The sequence below is a fragment of the Bombina bombina genome, chromosome 6 (assembly GCF_027579735.1).
Source record: "Bombina bombina isolate aBomBom1 chromosome 6, aBomBom1.pri, whole genome shotgun sequence".
In the NCBI taxonomy this organism is placed as follows: domain Eukaryota; kingdom Metazoa; phylum Chordata; class Amphibia; order Anura; family Bombinatoridae; genus Bombina; species Bombina bombina.
In genome coordinates this window covers 26,832,988-26,855,430 of record NC_069504.1, presented here as the reverse complement: position 1 = coordinate 26,855,430, position 22,443 = coordinate 26,832,988, and positions in this window count along the sequence as shown.

Genomic DNA, 22,443 nt, shown 5'->3' with positions numbered 1-22,443 from the left:
TCTGCCCTCCCTAACATCGCCACCATCTACCTAAAATAATTAACCCCTAATCTCCCGCCCCCAACGTTGCCGCTACTATAATAAAGTTATTAACCCCTAAACCTAAGTCTAACCCTAACCCTAACACCCCCCTAACTTAAATATAATTTAAATAAAACAAAATAAATTTACTATAATTAAATAAATTAATCCTATTTAAAACTAAATACTTACCTGTAAAATAAACCCTAATATAGCTACAATATAACTAATAGTTACATTGTAGCTATTTTAGGATTTATATTTATTTTACAGACAACTTTGTATTTATTTTAACTAGGTACAATAGTTATTAAATAGTTATTAACTATTTAATAACTTCCTATTTAAAATAAATACAAATTTACCTGTAAAATAAATCCTAACCTAAGTTACAATTACACCTAACACTACACTATCATTAAATGAATTAAATAAATTAATCCTATTTAAAACTAAATACTTACCTGTAAAATAAACCCTAATATAGCTACAATATAACTATTAGTTACATTGTAGCTATTTTAGGATTTATTTTTATTTTACAGGCAACTTTGTATTTATTTTAACTAGGTACAATAGCTATTAAATAGTTAATAACTATTTAATAGCTACCTAATTTAAATAATTACAAAATTACCTGTAAAATAAATTCTAATCAAAGTTACAATTAAACCTAACACTACACTATCATTAAATAAATTAACTACAAGTACCTACAATTAAATACAATTAAATAAACTAAAGTACAAAAAAAACAAAACACTAAATTACAAAAAATAAAAAAAAGATTACAAGAATTTTAAGCTAATTACACCTACTCTAGGAATTGGCTTAAAGTCAGTGGTACTGGGAGGAGTTTCCGGTGGGAGGAGCAAGGAAGTGTAGCTGCTCCATGCTGCACGCTCACCTGAGAGTGGTGATTCCATCTTGCCAAACACGCCCGCAGCCATAGGCCAGTGATCTTGGACACCGGCCTGGCCTGAGGGATACAACCCGATAGGGCGTGAGGAAGCTCTGGAGTGCTAGTGGCCGCATAGCAGCGGTCTTACTACCAACCGTTTCACCAAGACTCGCTAAAGCCGGGAGAACGCTTAGCGAGAGTGCACCTATGCAACTGTCTGCACGAACTGGGATGTAACCAGCCTGAGGGGAAGGTGGAGTGTTGTCGGAAAGACCCCATCTGAAAGCTGTACTCCCGTGCTCTATCAGGAGGCTTTGGAAGACAGTGACTAGTAGCGGGAGAAGTTTGGAGCTATACAGCCGCTTGTGACAGTACCCGCAGACAGAACCTGGCGTCTGGCCCATCGGAGCGTAAGTCCCTGACCTGGTTTTGGGGTGAAGGTAAGACGGGAGACTATATGTGAGGACTGAGTTTTTACAAAGCCGATGTTTCTCTTTACTTATCTCGCAATGCCTAGTGGAGTACATGGAGCACAGGAGGGCCTGTATTAAACAACAGGGGGAAAAAATCTGGCTATACAGGCCGTGTAATAGCTCTGTTATACAGTACACCTGATAGAATATAATAGGAGACCGCAACTAAGGTATACGAGACTCTTGCTGCACATACTAGCTATCAGCAAAGTAAGATGATCAGAGAAGCTGGCATAGTCGGCTGAACTGCATACAGCTGCACTCCTAAAGAATAAATAATTTCCCGGGTCTGATTACAGAAGTGAACTTTGCATGCCAGAGTAGAACTACTGGGATTATAATTCTATTGGTGACTCTGGAACTGCTTTGGAACTGCATAAATAATAAAGCCACGGGCTGCAGCCACGCAGGGTGTATATATCTAAAAGAAATAACTGGAAAGTTTTTTTTTTTTTTTTTTCTGGACATGGGCTAAGGCCTATATAGTTGATATGGTCTGTATCTTTAAAGTCTGCCAAGAGGACATTCTATAGTATTGTATCACCTTATAATACCATATCAGAACAGTACCAAGAGCAGGGGTCAACTGAAATAGCATATAATGCTGTCTTATAAATTGTATATATTCTCTGGAAATAACTGTATTGGGGTTTGATGTTCATATATAAGATATATATAAGGCCCCTAAGAATAACATACTAAATACCGCTTCCTTTGCCATAGGAAATATGTGTGGGTCCCGTTTGTGGTATTAACTGACTAATATAGTTATAAGCTGACAAATCAAAAAAGGGCTGTATTAATAGTAGAACAGTAATGTCTGAAAGGTAAGGAGGCTACAGTACTATTAAAATCTATCTTTAATCACATACTAATACCTATGTTGTAATTACACCTACTCTAAGCCCCCTAATAAAATAACAAAGCCCACCAAAATAAAAAAAATTCCCTACCATAATCTAAATTACAAAAGTTAACAGCTCTATTACCTTACCAGCCCTTAAAAGGGCTTTTTGCGGGGCATGCCCCAAAGTAATCAGCTCTTTTGCCTGTAAAAAAAACTCAATACCACCCCCCAACATTACAACCCACCACCCACATACCCCTACTCTAACCCAAACCCCCTTTAAATAAAGCTAACACTACCCCCTGAAGATCTCCCTACCTTGAGTCGTGTTCAACCAGCCGGGCCGAAGTCTTCATCCGATGGGGCAGAAGAGGACATCCAGACCGGAAGAAGTCTTCATCCAAGCGGGGCAAGAAGAGGTCTTCCATCCATCAGAAGTCTTCATCCAGGCGGCATCTTCTATCTTCATCCATCCGGAGCGGAGCGGCAGCATCCTGAAGACATCTGAAGCGGAGCATCCTCTTCTTTCTTGATCCGACGACTAAATGACGGTACCTTTAAGTTACATCATCCAAGATGGCATCCCTTGAATTCCGATTGGCTGATAGGATTCTATCAGCCAATCGGAATTAAGGTAGGAAAAATCTGATTGGCTGATTTAGATTGAAATTATATTTAATTTAGGGGGGTGTTAGGGTTAGGGTTAGACTTAGCTTTAGGGGTTAATACATTTATTAGAGTAGCAGCGAGGTCCGGTCGGCAGAATAGGGGTTAATAAGTGTAGGTAAGGTAGCGGCGACGTTGGGGGGGGCAGATTAGGGTGTAATAAATATAATATAGGTGTCGGCGGTGTTAGGGGCAGCAGATTAGGGGTTCATAGGGATAATGTAGGTTGCGGCGGTGTCCGGAGCGGCAGATTAGGGGTTAATAGTATAATGCAGGTGTCAGCGATAGCGGGGGTGGCAGATTAGGGGTTAATAAGTGTAAGGTTAGGGGTGTTTAGACTTGGGGTACATGTTAGGGTGTTAGGTGCAGACTTAGAAACTGTTTCCCCATAGGAAACAATGGGACTGCGTTAGGAGCTGAACGCTGCTTTTTTGCAGGTGTTAGGGTTTTTTTCAGCCCAAACTTCCCCATTGTTTCCTATGGGGATATCGTGCACAAGCACGTTTTTCCAGCTTACCGCTACCGTAAGCAACGCTGGTATTGAGGGTTGAAGTGGAGCTACATTAGGCTCAACGCACCCTTTTTTGAGCCTAACGCAGCCCCTCTGACAACTCTAAATACCAGCGTTGTTGGAAGGGTGCGTTGGGAAAAAAAGCAGCGTTAGCTACGCGGGTTTTTACCGACAAAACTCTAAATCTAGCTGTTTGGGTTTTAAATCAATCCTTTACATCAGAATTGCTATTCTACAGCACATCTGATAAAATATAAGGCCTCATATATACACACATCCTTTTTAGATTATTTTCATATATACATATATGTCATTGACCTGTAGCCTGACATAATTCCCCCTTTCAAATTCAAATATATGTAGGACACATGTATTTGAATTGGATCAAAGTCAGTGGTACTCGGTGAGGATGCTGGCCGTATACCTCATACACAGTCTCTTATGCAGAGAGTCCGTCAATTTTTAGCCTTCATGCTTATCAGCTAGGCATCTTTAAACTACAGTATGTCTTTAGTGTATTTGGAGATATGATACTTCATTCTCCCTCTATGACTTGTAGTTGGGACCTAGGATGACACGCTCGCAATTGATTGATATGGACCCATTTATCTATGAAACTTTCATTTTTGGGGATCCGTATTTTATAGGCCACTGGAGATATTTTGTCAGTAATGACAAAAGGACCTTTCCATGATGGAAGACATTTCTTCTCCCTAACCTGATCTCTTCCAAAGTTATAAAGATAAACTTTAACATTTATTTCGTATTCCTTTTTGGACGTTTTGAGATCATAATAGGTTTTAGTGGCAGTTGCAGTTTTTCTAAATTCCTTTGAGCAAATGCAAAGGCATATTGCAGGTGCTTTCTTAGGTTCTCCACACATTGATGTGTATTGGCAGCGTTTATCAAGTTTTGGTCTGATGTACGGTACAGCAGATGCTGAGGTAGAACAATTCTTCTACCAGTCATCAGTTCAAAAGGTGACATCTGTCAAGGTATTTGAAATATTATTAAATAATATATAGAAGTATATTTGTCTTTATTTGGTAAGTCTGTGGATGTGCACACTGTTTGTAGAACAAAGGATTGTTTCTGGGAGATCTCACACACTCAATATGCTAAATTATGCAATTGTATAATTTAGCAAGGAGCTGAAAATTGACAGCTGCCTGTTAAATGACTCAGGCTGTGTGGCTGATAACACCAGAATACACGTGACACAGACATTGCGTCTGGGTTAGGATAACATAGAGAAAGCACATGGCTTACATTATGATTTCAAAGCAACTGTACTTAGATTTTAAATAAAAATAAATACATTTTTTTTTGCAAAGGGAACAACACTAGTTTCATATGTGTTTGGAAAAATTCAAATAACCCAGATATGTATATATATGGGACTGAGACATTTGATATTAAATGAATGATTGCTATGTTGAGTAATGACTACATCAAATACATATGAATGCTTGGATCATTTCTAATAATTATTTCTATTTTTATTGCAGACAACCATTGGTCATGGGCATCAATCTATGCACTTAGAAAGAGATGGAATGCCTGCATGAAATGAAATAAGTCATATCATATGAATGTGCAATAAATGTTTATAAAGTTTTAAATACATCTCTTAAAATATAGTGAGATGAAGATATGGAAGTTACTTTGATGTGATATGACTATGAAATATAAACTTTCTGTTAGGATAAATGAAATATAAATTATTTTAATATAATGTTAGATGTATTTGATGTTTCATATCGAAATTATCAGAAAATTCATAAAACCCTACCCTATCTAAAACAAATATTATGAACAATTGCTATAAAAAGTTATGGTCTGATTAAATAATCATTTTATAAAAGTAATTAAGTTGTTTAAAAATGTTTAGAAATTTTAAAGGTGAATTTGTTTTGTTTGTATGCCTGCTGCCACCTAGTGTTATGATGCGAAATTGCAGCCATGAGATGATTGGTTGTTGCAAAGGATGCATTTCCTTGACAACACATTTACCAAATAAATCAATCCATGTTCAGTTGCAAAGAACCAATCCAAGACAAGGCCGTGGGCGTTTCCAATATTCACCAATGAATGATAATAATCAAAAACGGGGAGGGGTGAGATCAGATGATTTAAACCCCAGCATAGAGACTGAAAAGGAGGTTGTTGCTGGCTGACTCCTGAAGGAATAATAACTACGGCAGTTATTATTAAAGCACACACCTACTATTGGACTCCATATGCATTATCTCCAAATTTTTAATTTCTGAGGTGAAATTGGATCTGTTAAGAAACATTGGAAACTGGATTGCTGTTTATTTGGTGATGTATAATAGGTTTCATGTAAGATAAGTTATATGCATAGCCATTACAGTTAATAGATTTAAAGAGCAGATTGTATTTTTAAACTGTGTGTCATTGTTTTAGCCTGCCTATTTGTATGCAAGCATTTAAAGTAAGCATTTACTATTACTGTATGTAGCAGAGTTAAAGAAATAGTTTGGATTTTAAGTTAGCATTTCACAGCCTATATATTGTTTAAATCTGTATCTGATTTGTTAAATAACTCATCTGTGCAAGTTCTGATACTGTAAATTAATATTGTATTAGGATAAATTGCAGTTAAATAACAGAATATATATATTATCCTATTGTTTAAGAGCACAGTTTAGAATTGTATTGTTTAGATGTTAAAATATTTATAAATAAGGTTGGTTTTAAAAGATAAGCGTGTATAAACTTTGCATAGCATATTTAAATAGTTTTCAAGCGCATATAAATTTGTTTCATATTCCTTTTATTGCAAATATATTTCAAAAATGTTCATGGATATTAACTAAATAAAAGAGTTCAGGTATTTATATTAATTTTATTGTTTCTAGTAGATGCATGTTGATTAAGGGTTTCTATTTTTAAGGAAAATTATTGTTTGTACTGTGTCATAACCCTGCCATAAGCTGATATATTATTTGGATAGCACTACTAAGATTTTCATAAATATACTGATATAATAATTGGAGGCACTGTTTGAGATTTATTAATATTCATCATATTTGATATAATATATTTGTAGTAAATAGAAATTATTATAAAAGAAAAAAAAAGAAAAAAATTTTTCTTCATATTTTGATATTAATATTTTGAAGATATAATTTTTGAAAAGTTGAAATATTGATTTTCATATTTCGAGATTGATATTAATATCTTGAAATATTATTAAAGATTAATTTTTGAAAAATTAATAAAAATATTAATTTTTAATATTTCAAAATTAATCAAAAATATAAATTTTTCATATTTTCAAAGTTAATCAAAAATATTAACTTCTCATATTTTGAAATATTAATTTTTCATATTTCAAAATTAATAATATTTTTTTTTTTTTTAAATATAAAATTTTTCTTCTCTCTTTTTATTGGCAAAAATTGTATTAGCATTTTAATTTAACTGAATACTAAACCAATACAATAATGTCTGTAGCCAGAAGTGACTCATTTAATTCTATACATAGCGATGAAATTGATCCCATTATAATACCCACTACTAAAGGTCAGGTCCTTAAGAAAGATATCTTAAGTTACATTAAAGGGAAGTTAAATATTGCTGGTAAATTAAATTATTTTGTGGATATGCTTGAAACTAGAGCTAAAAATATTACCGTTAATAATAATATGTGGAATGAAGAGAATGAATTCTTCCAGGAATTATTAATGATTAATCAATGCAAAACTCCCAAAAAGCGAGAGGAACTAATACTAAAATCTTGGAACCTCTTAATATGCATGATTGACGAAATGTCGTTTTGTGTCACAGACAAACGATTGCAAATACAGGAGCTAGAAAATAGTATTCGTTCCTCACGCAGACTCGAAGAGGATTTAAAAATAGCCAAAATAAGATGGATGAATTTGCCCAAAACCTAACCGCCTTAGATAAGCATAACATCGACTTACTCGCACAGATACAAGATTTAAATAAACAGCTTGCGCAAAGCCAGAGAGAATTAGAGGATTTAAAAAGGTCATATAGCCATAATGAAAACCCTTATATTAACAGTGAGAATAATACAGATAATGCTAACTCCTTTAGCGAACGCGTCAGGGACGAGGTACAAAAATATATAGAACAATATAGACAAATGACCCCTAATGGGTCAGAAATAGATTTCCCAAATAGGCAGTCACCTCATGATATAAATCCAGAGGACTGCTGTAGCGCAGCTGGTGCGGGGGAGGGAAACTCTAACAGAGAAGCCCAAAGTAAGTCTGATAAAGTCTATGATTCCCATAAAATAATCACCTTCGTACAACGCTCAGTACCTATGTTCTCCAATAAGGGAACAACATCTGTAATTGATCATTTACAGGCTTTTGAAAATGCGTTAGCTATAATGAATGTTACAAGTGAGAAATTGAAAATTGAATTTCTGCCCTGGGTATTTGACAGTAAGCATCACAAATTCTTTGCTTCACTAAAGGATATGAATATTCATTCCTGGAATGGGATAAAACGACAATGCAGAAAAGAATTCGGGCAATATCGCACTAAAACTGCCGCGAAAATAGCGGTATATGGTTTAAAGTGACGTGCGAATCAGAGTCCAATCGAATTCCTTTCTGTATTGAAAAATGCGTATATTATGGCTGAAGATAATCCCAAATTCGATGGCTCAGAATTTGTAAATTTATTTTTTGAAGCATTGCCTACACCCATCAAAATTAACTTAGCTAGAGATTTTGATGAGGACTGCTCATTGGAATGGCTGATCAAAGAGAGTACAAAATTATACTCTATTCAGCAATCCAGTGAACAGGGGGTGAAAAAGGAGTCAAAACCCAAAATTGTAGCAGAAACTAGGGTATCACCTAGCCCCCTCAATTTGGAGTCTAAAAAGAAAACTTATGCGGAGGTGGCCAGTCAAAACAGGCCATCTCCACAGAGGTTTAACTCTGCCCCCTCCCCTACACAGGTTGAGGCGCAGGGAGACTATAACCAAAGTGGGGGACATAATTAGGTGAATAATTACTCACAAAGAGAATACTCACCAAATAATTGGTATCCGCGCAAGGGTAGATACAATACACGGCGAAGATATTCTCAGGGTAACCAGACACCCCAGGTATATAATGCTCCCCAAAGTACTAATACTGAGCAAGCTGAACCCCAGGGGCAACCACGCCAGAATAGAAATAGTGGCCCTGATTCTGAGGGAACCCAATGGTCCAGGAATCATTATTATGGGGCACCAAGAGATAGGCCCAGGGGTAGAGGTAACTTGTACAATCAGGTAGATATGCTGTTTACCCAGTTAAATCGGTTGAGCGAACAATTCGCTAATATGAGTCAAATTTCTACGGCTCAGCAACCGAATAATACTTTTTTAGGGGTGCAGCCAGTGGTCAGCAGTGGACCACAGGCACAGTCATAAATACTGCAGTATCACCTGAAGGGGAGGGGAGAGATATACAAAACGTAGTAATAAATATCAATGGTACTAATCATGTTCTCTCCCCACAGATCGAAAACGGACAATTTAGCTGTGATGACAGGCAACCTCATCCGGGAAAAATTAACAAACCCCTTCCCTTGCAGCACTCTCTTAAAGGGACAGTCAACCATAGAATTGTTATTGTTTTAAAAGATAGATAATCCCTTTATTACTCATTCCCCAGTTTTGCATAACCAACACAGTTATATTAATGTACTTTTTACCTTTGTGATTACCTTGTATCTAGGAACCTTCTTCCAGCCCCCTGATCACATGACTGTGACTGTTTATTATCTATTGTCTTAAATTTAGCATTGTATTGTGCTAGATCTTAAATAACTTTCTGTGCCTGAACACAGTGTTATCTATATGGCCCATGTGTACTTTCTGTCTCTTTGTGTTGAAAAGAGATTTAAAAAGCATGTGATAAGAAGCAGCTCTCAAAGGCTTAGAAATTAGCATATGAGCCTACCTATGTTTAGTTTAAACTAAGAATACCAAGAGAAAAAAGCAAATTTGATGATAAAAGTAAATTGGAAAGTCAATTAAAATTAAAAGTCCTATCTGAATAATGAAAGTTTAATTTACACTTGACTGTCCCTTTAACCTTATCTCCACAGATGCAGTACACAAGAATCCAGCCGAACCTGTCATAGAGGAAACAGGTAGGTATGAAGCTTCTTCTGCATCGGAAAGCATGGCAAACTCAGGTAACACGTGGCGAAGCCCACAAATGTATGAAAACGCCAACTTTATGTGTGAAATGGTAGAAACTGCAGGAAGATATTATGTATTAGTCGAGCTGCAAGATTCAGTCTCCAACCCTATCAGGGGATTAATTAACACTGGGTCTCAGGCAACTATCTTATCCCACAGGTACTACACACAGCTAAATGAGCTAACACCCCACAAACCTAAAATAAGAGAATTTGACGGTTCTCTAATAGGTGTTGGGGGTGACTCCCTAAAAGTCTACGGTACTGCCTGGTTAAAATTTTAATTAGGGAACAGGGTCATAAGACACCCTGTCATTATAGTGGATCTGCCAACTGATCGTTTAATTATTGGTAGTGATCTCCTGAAGCGATTAAGCACCATAATTGATTGCATAAATAATGTAATTTCGTCACAAGTTAAACGGCCTATCAATTATGAAAAATCTGGTATATCTCCCACCCGACATAGCTGTCACGTGGTGGAAGAGAAACCAGATGCTGTGGAGATTCATTTCAGGAATAACTCTGTACCTGAAATCACTATTCTACAAATAGATGATCAGACTCCTTTTAGTGGCTCTGATGGTAATACTTTTAAAATTTCGCCTGGAAAGATAGCGAATATTTCCCTAGATGGCGATGTATTAACCAAATCACTCCACAAGGGGGATCATAAAATCCCTAAGGGGGGAGGCCACGCTCAATACCTCACAGGGATTGAGAGAGTTAAAGAGGATCTATTTATCCCTATACAAGTGCATGACCTTGGTAAAACCAAGTATGCTAAAATAAACTTAAAACAGGAAGCCAGCTATATAAGCAAAGGTTTATTAGCGCAGATAGCTGAACCTAAAGTGATTAAATATATTTCTCTCCAAGACCACTGTGTCCACAACCTGGATAACAGGTCTGAAAGCTATAACATCACAGTTAAGTGCTTATTATCTATCTCTATTGGTAATAAGTCAGTGAAACACCTGTTTTTAGTTTTAAATACTCCCCATAATCAAATATACATTGGCAATGATATCTTACATAGATATGCCATACAAATAGATTTGATTAATTCTTGCCTCTGGAGCAGGTTAAAGGGGGACCCTGAAGTATTTCAGGATGAAAATGCAGCCCTGAAATCAAATCAGCAATTGCCATATGCTGTGAATATGCAAGTATCTAGCGATGTTATAATTCCTGCACGGGCTGATAGATTTCTTTTACCCTTACAGGTAAAGAGAGGTCAGAAATTAAAAACTTCTGAAACACTAATTTGCCTCTCCCATAGAATACAAAATCTGGGTGTCACAGTGACCTACACTCCTATGGTGAATATTGGAACGGTTCCAATACATATTGTTGTGCATAACATGACCCCACAGGATATAACATTATCCAAGGGAACTACCATAGGATATGCACTGGAATCAAGTTATTACACTTTTGGATTCCAGAATAATGCAATTGGGCTAATACCTGTAGGATACTTAACTGAAGAACAATTAATAGAACAATCCTTTGCATCTATGCCAGAGGGTCTATTTAATATTCAGTCTATTTATCCCTTCAGCTCAGAGGAAGGCATCTGTAAAATTGAAGAAGCCTCTCTAGTGTTTGATCAGCCAATGAAACAGCAAGATTACCCCAATACCCAGAGTCATGGGAGCAATGTAAACTATAATCAAGGGGATCTCACTTCTAGGTTGGAAGAAGCCTATGAAATATGACAGCCTGAAATCTTCCCAGGATTTCAGCAAATAGTCGAAGAGCAAATATCCTTAGCTAATGGCTGTTCCAGTGATGATGAACGCCAAAAGCTGCGAGAACTCCTAATGGAGTACAAGGATATTTTTGCTAAGGATTCTTATGACTGTGGTACTACAGACTTGCACATTGCAAGGATACAAACAGATCCCGATGCACCACCTGTATTTGTCAAACAATACAGACTTCCCTTAGCCTCATATGATTCTCTTGCAGAGATCATAAGGAATTTGGAAGAAAGAGGTATTATCAGACAGGTGCACAGCTCTTATAATAATCCTATTCTAGGTGTCCTTAAGCCCAATGGACAATGGCGTTTGTGTGCTGACTTAAGACAGCTAAACAAACGAGTATACATGTCTGGCTGGCCTGTACCATACATTGAGCAGTGCCTGGCACAAATGCAGGGATCCAAAATATTCACTGCCATTGATTGTGCACAGGGATACTGGACCATAAAGGTACATGAAGAAGACCAATATAAGCTGGCGTTCTCTTTCCAAAAGGTCCAATATGCATTCCAGAGACTTCCATTTGGATACATAAATTCTGGACATGAATTTGCGGTATTCATGCATAAGGCTATGCCTGACGCACTGGAAAGGGGGACCTTATCTTATGTTGATGATGTTTTAATCAAAAGCACAGACTTTGAAAAACACATTGCAGAGCTTAAACACGTCCTCAGCCAACTTAAAAGGGCAGGTGTCAAATTATCCCTGCAAAAAGCTCAATGGTGCCGCACTCGTGTAAACTTCTTGGGACATGAAGTTACTTCTGAAGGATTAAATCCCCAGAAGAAAAAGGTGGAAGCTATAGTGAATTCTAAAAACCCAACTAACTTAAAGGAATTGAGATCATTCCTGGGTATGACAAATTATTCTCGCAAATTCATTGATAATTATACGGAATTAGCTAAACCACTACTACTTCTTCTAAAGAAAGATGTGAAATGGCACTGGAGTGAGTCTCAAGAGACAGCCATCAGAGAGCTGAAGAGAAAACTCACTCAAGGACCTTGCTTAGCATACCCTGAAGGTGGTAAACCTTTCTTCTTAGAAACAGGTTACACAGACATAAGCATGAGTGCTGTTTTATACCAAAAGCATGATAATTTGAACAAAGCCATTGCTTATGCGAGCAAAAATCTATCCCCAGTAGAAATAAAATTTAGCGATTGCGAAAAAGCCCTCTTATCTACTGTATGGGCTCTACAAAATTTCCGCAGCTATATACAGGGTGAGAAAATTATTGTAGAAACGGCCCACCAGCCTTTGCTATATCTGCAAAGTGAAAGAATAAGAGATGGGAATTTGTCTAATAGCCGCATAACAGCGTGGACTCTTTCCTTACAAGGCTGGCCCTTAGAAATTCGCTACAAGCAGAATAAAAAGAATCCAGTCGCACAAGGGCTTGCTGAGCTCCACGACTGTACTGCTAGAGATCCTGGGGAAGAATTATCAGAAGATAATTTTCTGGAGGAACAATTGCTTTCCCCATATAAAATGTACAATGAGGACCATTGTCAAACACTACCTTGGGTGTATGTGGATGGTTGTTCTTACCATGCCACTATTGATAATGAGCGCAGATTAGTCGCTGGCATTGGTATAACTGGGGCAAATGGATTCCCAAATATATCTATAGGTTTCAACATTGGACCAAGATCCAGTCAAGTTGCAGAACTAAATGCTATTTTCAAAACCATTGAAATGGCTATTGAACATGGTATTCATGAATTTGTGATCATAACTGACTCAAATTATGTGCGTGACAGTTTTGTTGAATACCTGCCAACTTGGAAAAGAAATGGCATGCAGAAAAGCAATAACAAACCAGTCAAACATGGCAAATTGTTCTGCGAGATTGATAATCTGGTGATATCCAATGATTTAACCATACACTGGAAAAAGACCAAGGGTCATTCCAGAGTTCTAGGTTCGGATAAGGAAGGCAATGACCTTGCGGACTCATTAGCCAAACAAGGAGCCATAACTGGAGAACTCCTTAATATTGACCACTTAATGGGTGCAATTCAGGTAGAAGCCATTACCAGAAACCAGGCAAAACAACAGAGTGAGCCTAACTTGGTACAATGGAGTCAGGATTCTCCTAGTGAGGACCTGATCACTAGTCAAAAAGAAGACCCCATTGTAGGCATCTTCTATAAACACATAGAAGATCCTGAAAGCAACCCCATCTCAAAAGATGATTGTATTGGCAAAGAATATCTGAGAATCTTAATAAAATCTAAATCACAATTCAAGTTACAGGATGGTTTGTTAATTAGAACCTCCAAAACTGGCATCCAGCAGTGGGTAGTACCCACCAAGTTCAGAGGTCTAATGCTTCAACATGCCCATGATGCTCCCACATCTGGTCATCGTGGTGCCAAACTCACGTATGAAATATTGCGTGATTACGCTTTTTGGCCACACATGTTGAAAGATGTTCAAACCTACTGTCAAGGGTGTTTAATCTGCCCACAGTTTCAACCCACTGCACCAACGCATAGAGCGCAGAAAAGGGGGATGGTAATGCCATGGTCAGATATACAAATTGATTTTATTGGTCCAGTAACAAGGTCATCAAGAGGTAACAAATACATGTTAACAGTGACATGCCTGTTCACTAAATGGGTAGAGTGCATTAGTGCACCTAACAATAGTGCTGAAACATGTGCAGCGTTGCTCATCAACCATGTATTTTCCAGATTTGGTTTGCCCCAAAGAATCGAGTCAGATCGGGGGACCCACTTCACTAGCGAAGTGATGACCAAAATGTGGAAAATACTAGGGGTAAAAAGAAAGCTCCATATTGCTTATAGAGCTGCCTCAAGTGGTTACAACCAGTCCATTGTTAAAATCCTCAAAAGGTTTGTGAGTGAAACGGGTAAAGACTGGGATGTAAAACTACCTCTAGTCTTAATGGCATTAAGAGCAACTCCAAGTAGTGCTACCAAAATATCACCTTTTGAACTGATGACTGGTAGAAGAATGGTTCTACCTCAGCATCTGCTGTACCGTACATCAGACCAAAACTTGATAAACGCTGCCAATACACATCAATATGTGGAAAACCTAAGAAAACACCTGCAATATGCCTTTGCATTTGCTCAAAGGAATTTAGAAAGAGCCGCAACTGCCACCAAAACCTATTATGATCTCAAAACGTCCAAAAAGGAATATGAAATAAATGATAAAGTTTATCTTTATAACTTTGGAAGAGACCAGGTTAGGGAGAAGAAATTTCTTCCCTCATGGAAAGGTCCTTTCGTCATTACTGACAAAATATCTCCAGTGGCCACTAAAATAAGGATCCCCAAAAATGAAAGTTTCATAGATAAATGGGTCCATATCAATCAATTGCGGGCATGTCATCCCAGATCCCAACTACAAGTCATAGAGGGAGAATGAAGTGTCATATCCCCAAATGAACTAAAGACATATTGTAGTTCAAAGATGCCCAACTGATAAACATGAAGGCTCAAAATAACGGACTTTCTACTTAAAGGACTGCCTATGATGTATACGGCCAATATCCTCACCGAGTACCACTGACTTTGATCCAATTCAAATACATGTGTCCTACATATTTTTGAATTTGAAAGGGGGATTTATGTCAAGGTATTTGAAATATTATTAAATAATATATAGAAGTATATTTGTCTTTATTTGGTAAGTCTGTGGATGTGCACACTGTTTGTAGAACAAAGGATTGTTTCTGGGAGATCTCACACACTCAATATGCTAAATTATGCAATTGTATAATTTAGCAAGGAGCTGAAAATTGACAGCTGCCTGTTAAATGACTCAGGCTGTGTGGCTGATAACACCAGAATACATGTGACACAGACATTGCGTCTGGGTTAGGATAACATAGAGAAAGCACATGGCTTACATTATGATTTCAAAGCAACTGTACTTAGATTTTAAATAAAAATAAATACATTTTTTTTTGCAAAGGGAACAACACTAGTTTCATATGTGTTTGGAAAAATTCAAATAACCCAGATATGTATATATATGGGACTGAGACATTTGATATTAAATGAATGATTGCTATGTTGAGTAATGACTACATCAAATACATATGAATGCTTGGATCATTTCTAATAATTATTTCTATTTTTATTGCAGACAACCATTGGTCATGGGCATCAATCTATGCACTTAGAAAGAGATGGAATGCCTGCATGGAATGAAATAAGTCATATCATATGAATGTGCAATAAATGTTTATAAAGTTTTAAATACATCTCTTAAAATATAGTGAGATGAAGATATGGAAGTTACTTTGATGTGATATGACTATGAAATATAAACTTTCTGTTAGGATAAATGAAATATAAATTATTTTAATATAATGTTAGATGTATTTGATGTTTCATATTGAAATGATCAGAAAATTCATAAAACCCTACCCTATCTAAAACAAATATTATGAACAATTGCTATAAAAAGTTATGGTCTGATTAAATAATCATTTTATAAAAGTAATTAAGTTGTTTAAAAATATTTAGAAATTTTAAAGGTGAATTTGTTTTGTTTGTATGCCTGCTGCCACCTAGTGTTATGATGCGAAATTGCAGCCATGAGATGATTGGTTGTTGCAAAGGATGCATTTCCTTGACAACACATTTACCAAATAAAGCAATCCATGTTCAGTTGTAAAGAACCAATCCAAGACAAGGCCGTGGGCGTTTCCAATATTCACCAATGAATGATAATAATCAAAAACGGGGAGGGGTGAGATCAGATGATTTAAACCCCAGCATAGAGACTGAAAAGGAGGTTGTTGCTGGCTGACTCCTGAAGGAATAATAACTACGGCAGTTATTATTAAAGCACACACCTACTATTGGACTCCATATGCATTATCCCCAAATTTTTAATTTCTGAGGTGAAATTGGATCTGTTAAGAAACATTGGAAACTGGATTGCTGTTTATTTGGTGATGTATAATAGGTTTCATGTAAGATAAGTTATATGCATAGCCATTACAGTTAATAGATTTAAAGAGCAGATTGTATTTTTAAACTGTGTGTCATTGTTTTAGCCTGCCTATTTGTATGCAAGCATTTAAAGTAAGCATTTACTATTACTGTATGTAGCAGAGTTAAAGAAATAGTTTGGATTTTAAGTTAGCATTTCACAGCCTATATATTGTTTAAATCTGTATCTGATTTGTTAAATAACTCATCTGTGCAAGTTCTGATACTGTAAATTAATATTGTATTAGGATAAATTGCAGTTAAATAACAGAATATATATATTATCCTATTGTTTAAGAGCACAGTTTAGAATTGTATTGTTTAGATGTTAAAATATTTACAAATAAGGTTGGTTTTAAAAGATAAGCGTGTATAAACTTTGCATAGCATATTTAAATAGTTTTCAAGCGCATATAAATTTGTTTCATATTCCTTTTATTGCAAATATATTTCAAAAATGTTCATGGATATTAACTAAATAAAATAGTTCAGGTATTTATATTAATTTTATTGTTTCTAGTAGATGCATGTTGATTAAGGGTTTCTATTTTTAAGGAAAATTATTGTTTGTACTGTGTCATAACCCTGCCATAAGCTGATATATTATTTGGATAGAACTACTAAGATTTTCATAAATATACTGACACATCCTGGTAGCACTACTTGGAGTTGCTCTTAATGCCATTAGGACTAGAGGTAGTTTTATATCCCAGTCTTTACCTGTTTCACTCACAAACTTTTTGAGGATTTTAACAATGGACTGGTTGTAACGCTCTACACCACCACTTGAGGCAGCTCTATAAGCAATATGGGGCTTTCTTTTTACCCCTAGTATTTTCCACATTTTTGTCATCACTTCGCTAGTGAAGTGGGTTCCCCGATCTGATTCGATTCTTTGGGGTAAACCAAATCTGGAAAACACATGGTTGGTGAGCAATGCTGCGCATGTTTCAGCACTATTGTTAGGTGCACTAATGCACTCTACCCATTTAGTGAACAGGCATGTCACTGTTAACATGTATTTGTTACCTCTTGATGACCTTGTTACTGGACCAATAAAATCAATTTGTATATCTGACCATGGCATTACCATCCCCCTTTTCTGCAATGGCGCTGTATGTGTTGGTGCAGTGGGTTGAAACTTTGGACAGATTAGACACCCTTGACAGTAGGTTTGAACATCTTTCAACATGTGTGACCAAAAAGCATAGTCACGCAATATTTCATATGTGAGTTTGGCACCACGATGACCATATGTGGGAGCATCATGGGCAAGTTGAAGCATTAGACCTCTGAACTTGGTGGGTACTACCCATTGCTGGATGCCAGTTTTGGATGTTCTAATTAACAAACCATCCTGTAACTTGAATTGTGTTCTGCATTTCATTGAGATTCTAAGATCTTCTTTGCCAATACAGTCATCTTTTGATATGGGGTTGCTTTCAGGATCTTCTATGTGTTTATAGAAGATGCCTACAATGGGGTCTTCTTTTTGACTAGTGATAAGGTCCTCACTAGGAGAATCCTGACTCCATTGTACCAAGTTAGGCTCACTCTGTTGTTTTTCCTGGTTTCTGGTAATGGCTTCTACCTGAATTGCACCCATTAAGTGGTCAATATTAAGGAGTTATCCAGTTATGGCTCCTTGTTTGGCTAATGAATCCGCAAGGTCATTGCCTTCCTTATCTGGGCCTAGAACCCTGGAATGACCCTTGGTCTTTTTCAAGTGTATTGTCAAATCATTGGATACCACCAGATTATCAATCTCGCAGAACAACTTGCCATGCTTGACTGGTTTGTATTTGCTTTTCTGCATGCCATTTCTTTTCCAAGTTGGCAGGTATTCAACAAAACTGTCACGCACATAATTTGAGTCAGTTATGATCACAAATTCATGAATACCATGTTCAATAGCCATTTCAATGGTTTTTAGAACAGTAGTGAGTTCTGCAACTTGACTGGATCTTGGTCCAATGTTGAAACTTATAGATATATTTGAGAATCCCTTTGCCCAAGTTATACCAATGCCAGCGACTAATCTGCGCTCATTATCAATAGTGGCATGGTAAGAACAACCATCAAAATATACCCAAGGTAATGTTTGACAATTGTCCTCATTGTACATTTTATATGGGGAAAGCAATTGTTACTCCAGGAAATCATCTTCTGACAATTCTTCCCCAGGATCCTTAGCAGTACAGTCGTGGAGCTCAGCAAGCCCCTGTGCGACTGGATTCTTTTTATTCTGCTTGTAGCGAATTTCTAAAGGCCAGCCTTGTAAGGAAAGAGTCCACACTGTTATGCGGCTATTTCACAAATTCCCATCTCTTATTCTTTCACTTTGCAAATATAGCAAAGGCTGGTGGGCCGTTTCTACAATAATTTTCTCGCCCTGTATATAGCTGCGGAAATTTTGTAGAGCCCACACAGTAAATAAGACGGCTTTTTCGCAATCGCTAACTTTTATTTCTACTTGTGTGAGTTTTCTCTTCAGCTCTTTCATGGCTGTCTCTTGAGACTCACTCCAGTGCCATTTCACATCCTTCTTTAGAATAAGTAGTAGTGGTTTAGCTAACTCTGCATAATTATCAATGAATTTGTGAGATTAATTTGTCATACACAGGAATGATCTTAATTCCTTTAAGTTAGTTGGGTTTTTAGAATTTACTATAGCTTCCACCTTTTTCTTCTGAGGATTTAGCCCTTCAGAAGTAACTTTATGTCCCAAGGAGTTTACACGAGTGCGGCACCATTGAGCTTTTTGTAGGGATAATTTGACACCTGCCCTTTTAAGTTGGCTGAGGACGTGTTTAAGCTCTGCAATGTGTTTTTCAAAGTCTGTGCTTTTGATTAAAACATCATCAACATAAGATAAGGTCCCCCTTTCCAGTGCATTAGGCACAGCCTTATGCATGAATACCGCAAATTCATGCCCAGAATTTATGTATCCAAAAGGAAGTCTCTGAAATGCATATTGGACCTTTTGGAATGAGAATGCCAGCTTATACTGGTCCTCCTGATGTACTTTTATGGTCCAATATCCCTGTGCACAATCAATGGCAGTGAAAATTTTGGATCCATGCATCTGAGCTAGGCATTGGTCAATGTATGGTACAGGCCAGTCAGACATGTACACTCGTTTGTTTAGCTGTCTTAAATCAGCACGCAAACACCATTGTCCATTGGGCTTGAGAACACCTAGAATAGGATTGTTGTAAGAGCTGTGCACCTGTCTGATAATACCTCTTTCTTCCAAGTTCCTTATGATTTCTGCAAGCGAATCATATGAGGCTAAAGGAAGTCTGTATTGTTTAACAAAGACAGGTGGTGCTTTGGGGTCTGTTTGTATTCTTTCAATGTGCAAGTCTGTAGTACCACAGTCATAAGAATCCCTAGCAAAAATATCCTTGTACTCCAACAGGAGTTCTCGCAGCTGTTGGCGTTCATCATCGCTGGAACAGCCATTAGCTAAGGATATTTGCTCTTCGACTATTTGCTGAAATCCTGGAAAGATTTCAGGCTGTCCAATTTCATAGGCTTCTTCCAACCTAGCGGTGAGATCCCCTTGATTATAATTTACATTGCCCCCATGACTCTGGGCAGGGCCGCCACTAAGAATTTTGGGGCCCCTGACTTAACCATTGATCAGGGCCCCCCCCCCTTGACATGTGCAATTTTTGACCACGTTACTAAAACGTATATGCACTTTATTCTTAAGTTTCTATATAAACTTGGAAATGTTGTAAAGGTAGTGTAACGGTACCAACCGGATACCAAGGGTTAACACCAGGGAACAATGTCCTGCATAGGGAATCAGCAATTCACAACCAACCAGTTTTCAGGTTTAAAACAGAATGACATTTATTAAAAGGCTATGCCTAGTATTTATGCAGGTTTGACCCCCCCCAGATCGGGGGGGGGGGGGGTTGAAAGAATGCTGTACATTAGATGAAGGGAACACACCCTTGACATGATACAATAGATTTACCTTGCTTAAGCTGATAACAATTTAAACACAAGACACATTTGGCTTTTCTTATCACCTAAGCATTTGCTCTCTGAGGGTGATTAAACAATGGACTGTTTATCAATAACATTAATGACAGTGCACAATCGCTGAGGCTAAAGCTGAACACAGTTAACTCTTTCAGTGCTGACAGAAGGGTCTGTCACATCTACATAGCACAATATACAGCCTATAGACAACCTTTCTTACGTTATAGTCCAGAAGTGGCTAGGTTTGCCACAATGCTCCCCCAGAACCAAGCCGGCATACACAGTCTGATCCCAACGGATCGGCTTGGGGATGTCCGGGGCAACAACTTTCGGCTCAAGTAAGCTACGGGGTGTTCTCCGCCATCTGCTCCAACTTGGCTCAGTACTGCCCCCACCCCAAACATGGAAGCGTCTCTTCCCGGAGGGACTGGGCTTGTGTAGTCACAGGGTTAACATCAGCGGGATCCATGGGAGCATAGGCAGAAACAAGGGGGGCCAAGTCATTTCCAAGGAGAACATCAGCAGGTAAGTCCTTCTTGACCCCCACATTCACAAGTCTAGCGCCCACTCCCCAATCCAAATGTACCCTGGCAACGGGTAGGCGGAACACAGTGCCCCCTGCTACCCTCACAGCCATAGTGTCTCCAGTGTGCTGTTTCTCAGACACCAAGTTCTCTTGAAGCAAGGTCATGGTAGCACCAGTATCCCGTAGACCACTGACCTCCTTCCCATTCACTTTAACCCGCTGCCGGTTATTCCGGTGGGCAGCTTGCACGGGGTCTGCTTCATGTAGGCTGCCCCAGCATTCTGGCGCCTCTACGTAGCGGGCCGCAGGCTGAGGATTATGTGGGATTCCGCCGGCGGGTCTTCTCCAGGACTGTGCTTGATTTGCTGCGTTTAGGGGACACTCTGGTCTTTTGTGCCCTAGTCGCTTACATCCAAAGCACCGAATAGGTTGTGAGTAGCCCCGCGAATTGAACCGGCCTCTCTGAGGGTAGTTCGTGGCCGGAGGCCGTGTGGTATAGCGGTGCGCCGGGGGTTGGTAACTGGCAGCTGCTGGGGTGACTGGGGGTCTGTACTCCACTCTAGCAGTGGGCAATCGGTATACTGCTCCCCCTGCCCCTCGTACTGCCACGGATCCGCCAGTGGGTGCTGTATCCGGCACCAAATGGGGAGCTATCAGGGTTAAAGTAGCTCCCGAATCCCGAAGTCCTTGGACCGACATCACCTCATGCAGAATTCCCAGGGGTTCCTCGGCTTGGGTGCTCAACACCTCATGAGCGGCTGGCTCCGTTTGGTAATGGTGAGCAGCCGCCCTTGGGGCCAGGTTCTGTCTGACCTGGTTCCAAGCTTGTCTGCTCCGATTTTGGGTGCACTCACGTGCCATATGTCCCCACTGCTTGCAGGTGTGGCATTGTATATTAGCCCGTCCGTTGTTAGGCTGTAGTCCATGGTGCCTCCTGGCATCAAAATACTGGTCTGCTAATCTGGCTGCTTCGGTTAAGGTGAGGGGTTTTCGATCTCTCACCCATTCTTGGGCTTCTGGGGACAAGCCGTTAAAGAATTGCTCCAACAGCATCAGTTGTCGCAATTCTTCCATGGTGGTAGCTTGGCTGGCCTGTATCCACCCTTGAGATGCTTGATCCAGCTTGTGGGCCCACTCTGCATGTGAATCTCTTTCTGGCTTGCGCAGGCCTCTAAACTTGCGCCGGTATGCCTCTGAGGTAATGGCATATCTTTCCAAGATCGCTCTCTTCACTTTAGCGTAATCCTTGCTGTCCTCCCTGGGTACAGCGCGATACGCTTCCGCTGCCCTACCGGCTAGCTTGCCTGCTAGCACCGGCACCCATACGGACTGCTCCAAATCATGTAACTCGCACAGTCTCTCAAAATCCTGTAAATACCCATCAATCTCATCCTTCTCCTCACAAAACATTTTAAATGCATGGTATGGGATTTTGGGTCTTACTGGGTTGCTGAGTGCGTCCAAAATGGATTCTGCTCGGGAGGATGCATTCCGCGGACTGTGTGCCATCACGTACTCCTGCACATCTGCCATTACCACGGATAGCA